This window comes from Myotis myotis, unplaced genomic scaffold (genome assembly GCF_014108235.1).
Source record: "Myotis myotis isolate mMyoMyo1 unplaced genomic scaffold, mMyoMyo1.p scaffold_m19_p_3, whole genome shotgun sequence".
Taxonomy (NCBI): domain Eukaryota; kingdom Metazoa; phylum Chordata; class Mammalia; order Chiroptera; family Vespertilionidae; genus Myotis; species Myotis myotis.
The window spans coordinates 55,488,737-55,492,836 of NW_023416335.1; the positions used below are offsets into that span (position 1 = coordinate 55,488,737).

At 45.1% G+C, this 4,100-nt stretch overlaps 1 pseudogene; it reads left to right on the forward strand.

Moving 5' to 3' along the window:
* Positions 1–1,408: 1,408 nt before the first annotated feature.
* On the forward strand, positions 1,409–3,896 carry LOC118649977 (annotated as a pseudogene).
* Positions 3,897–4,100: the final 204 nt, after the last annotated feature.

Consider the following 4,100-nt stretch of genomic DNA (forward strand, 5'->3'; position numbering starts at 1 on the left):
GGCAGTCTTCCCCTATTAGACCATTGCTATGGCACCAGGAGCATTTATTCCGCCTTGTCAACATATTCCTTCATGCCAACCTTGGTTCCCCAGTCCCAAGCACACATTTATTCACAAACCCCTATTCTATTGTCTACAAATAATCTGTTGGCATTTTCTTTCTCAATTATATCTATATTTTTAAAAAGGGAGAATAAAAGGGACATATGTAATACTTTCAACAATAAAGATTTAAAAAAAAAAGTAGAAGGAGAGAGAGGGAAGGAAAAGGAGGGAGGATTCTCCACTCATAACCACCCATATCAGTGGTGTAGCGGCATCCCTGACATTCTCTGACTTGGTTTGGTTCCATTACTGCTGGTGGCCTCTGCTGATGTGCTGTCTCAATATAGACTGTCTGTGGTTTTTCTGAGTTGGCATGCAGCTCACTGTGTCCTGTTCATCTGTAAGAACTCTTCTAAAAGTAGCACTCATTTTCCTTCAGCTCTTTCCTTCTTGTAAGCTACATTTTAATTGTATAACGATCACTTGGTCAACTTTGAATCTTCTGCTTCCTCCTCTGAACTCTGTTTTCCTTCATATGGAGTCATAGGAACCATGGAGGTCTTTCAAGTTTTGTAGAAAACAAGGCTGGGAATTCTTTCCTTGCCCGATCCACTACCCATGCTAGAAATGTCTGCACAAATAAACGCTGAACCTTCTAAAATCTCTGGAAGAACAGTAGGCATCAGTGCTTAGAATGCAACATTTACAACTCTAAGTGATGCTGAACTCCTTCACCGTAGTCTGTTTCACTGGACTAAGGAAACATGATGGGCCCAAAGATTTCATGGCTCAGCAAGCATCCAGCCACAGAGTAGATAGACCAGTTTCCCCCCCTTTGTGGACATCCCCAACATCTAATTATGTGTGAGTCTTTCCATCATTTAAGTAAGAGAATCCCTTCTTCTCCTCCGTGGGGAGGGAAGGTATAATCCTTCATTGCTAACACTAAGCTCCCTTTAGGATGCAAGTCCCCAGTGGCCTTCTCTTTTCTGACTCCTCTCTAACTCTGGGAAGTAAAGGATGATTATGTTTGCGGTGGTTGTGCTGGCTCTACTGCATTTAGTAAGTACTGGCCACGACTGGGATTGAGAATTCAATTGATTTCATCTCTCTTTACAATGGAGGTTCTGAATGCATCTTTAATTTTATTTGTGCATTCCTGTCCCAATTATATGGTAAGTTGTATGACTGCATAGAGGAGGGTGCCAACTTAGACCAGTAGAAGGGAGGAAGAGTCAAAGTAGAAGAGAAGATAGTGGCCTCGGTGTTGATCATCCTCCAGGTTGATGTGTCTGGTTGAAAACATTTGCCAAACCCCGATTTAAATTCACTTCCCAGCCTGGCCTTCTGACGATGTTCCAAAATGAAATGTCATAGAACTTTCAGCAGCAGTGTCAGTTCTGATGAGACTCCTTCCACTTCCCTTACTGGTTTTCCTTGCTGGCTCCGTATAGAGGAACAAGTCAAAAATCCCAAATGAACACAAGAATTCTACTGAGGTATTCCAGAATGACCTCATGAAACTTTTAGATTCTCACCACATTAATCCTGGTACCTCTTTAGGGATACATGAAAAAAAGAATGGGAAAAGGGACTCCAGGTACAAGCCAATACAGACACTCTTCCACAGCCTTCCCTCAGAATTGTAGTCCAGAAGTTAAAAGGACGTTCTGTTTATCCTCTCCCGGAAGTACATCTACTGCTCCATCACAGAGGCCACAGAGCATGGCTATATCCACATCAAGGAGCAGGTGGCATCTGTGTGCCACTATGACCTAGACGACATGGACATCTTTTGGCTCCAGGCACTAATGAAGACCTTGCAGAAATGGGTTGTGAGCCAACTGATGAGACTCTTATGGAAAAGACAGAAGTCCTGGAATGCTAATGACATGAAAATATGAACCATGCTATTGAGACAGAGGAAGGGCTAGGCATAGAGTATGATGAAGATGAGATCTGTGATTTGTCCTGGTCTCCAGACAGTGAAGAAGAGAATGACATCGTGTTTTGTGATAAGTATGACATCTCTGTATGTCCCCTGGGGAGACTTTTTGCTGCCTACCTGGGAGTCTCCCCTCTGTTTCACATCCCTACTACATCATCAGGTTACACCCTGGGCCAGCAACCTTGCCCTGATATGGCATCCTTACAGTGCCAGAAGGCAGCTGGTTTGCTTGCTCCTATGTCCTGGGCATTCATTCCCAAAGCCTGTTATGTCCAAAGGAAGGTGGAGCCAGGAAGACCACAAGGACAGGGAATAAATGAGCTCATGTCAGCTGTGCATTGTAGATTCCAGAGGTCAGCATTGGTTGTCCTGAAAGGATGGGACCAATCGCAATGATCTCCCACATCTCACCTGTTGGTGGGCCTTAGTCTGCTACCTGTGCAAGGTAAAGACAGGGGCTTGCCTTCAGTGAAAAGCTGCATCGCTGATTTCCATGTCATCTGTGCCTTTGAGCACAGCCTAGAGATGAAGACCATCCTAGATGAGAGGGATGAAGTGAAGTTTAAGTCTTTCTACCTCAAGCATAGCCAAAACAGGCAGAATCTAGGGACACCCAGTACCCCCTGTACAGGGCTGCAGAGCAGAGCCAGGCCAAAAGCAAGACCAGCCCGCAAGCACAGAAGCTTTGGGAACTGGAGAAGTTCTATACCCTGGTCAGTGTGGAGATGTGGCCACAGAACTGGGCTGCCCACAGTAACTGTGGACTTTATAACTACTGGAAACTGAAGAGGAAAAGTAACCGCAATAAGCCATTACTTCCTCCGAAGGAGGATAAAGGAAAAGGCCTAGTGTAGCCAAAGGCAGAAAGTATTCATACTCACATGAGAATGCTTATGCACCTTCAGCAAGACCTAGAGTGGGGCCGAAATCTGTGCTACATGATGAGCAGGCGAGAGAAGCTGAAGTTGCCATACAACAAAGTATAGTAATAGATCTTCAGCTTCTTAACCAGGAAGTGGCTGAAAGACTGCCTTTGACAAGTACACGAGAAAGCTCATTGTTTTACCCACTACCAAGAAATACCTTAAATTTAAAAATGCCCAGATCAGCCCCAGAAAACTGCTGAAACAGCTCCACATGGACCCCTCTCTCCTGACAGCAACTCCTCTGTTCACAATATGGGGAGCATGCAAGTGCCCCAGGAATCATTAGAAATGAGAATGATAGCATACCTAAGGCATCCATTAGAGAGCGAGAATAACAATTTGCTGACTGGTGGGCTTTTCTAGGAATGAAACACAGGATCCCAGTCCTGCTTGGACAACTCCATCTCTGGAGTTCTATCATGGGCAGTCACTGGGAAAACCCCTGGCCCTCCAGGCTGCCCTGCATGGACAGACCTTAATTGGGAATGGGAAACATTAGCCTAACTCCAAGTTTGCCAAATCCAATGGCAGGGAGGGGAGCTGGCCTGGGGAGATCATCCCAAAAGACAGCACAAGGGAGATGTTATGTGGCCAGGATTCCATGCTCAGTTCCCACTGGGGCAGCTTTAGAAAACCTATTGTGGAACTCTTCAGCAGGAGTCCACCAACATGTGGGTGAGGTCCACAGCGGGCCTCCAGGGCTGTGGGAAGACAACCAAGAATGCTAACCACAGGGAGTATCTCAGGGGCAAGCAGCTTGTCAGGCATTCTGAAGGGAAAGCTCCGTACCAGGAAAACAATGGGTATTGTCCAGATTTGGAGCTGAGTGATTCAAGAGCAGAAGTTGATGGGAATAAAGAGAAAGTGAGGGTAAGGAGAGAGACCTCAAACAGGGAGAATCCTCCCATGACCCTAGACAGGATTGCCATGGTAAAAGCAAGACATATCTCCTCTCCCACAGTTCAGTGCAAAGGTGAATAACAACTTCCAAGAATAACTCAATCATTGCCTTTGTCTCATATGTTGGGGAAAACCCATACACCAAAAGAATTCTGACATATGTTGGGGAGAAATTTTGCCGAAAAGAATAGAAAGAAAGAATAGAAAGAAAGAAATAGTACATTTAAGTATTTAAAATATCCTTGATACCCACTCCACAGGTTTTGGAACCTGTTTATTGG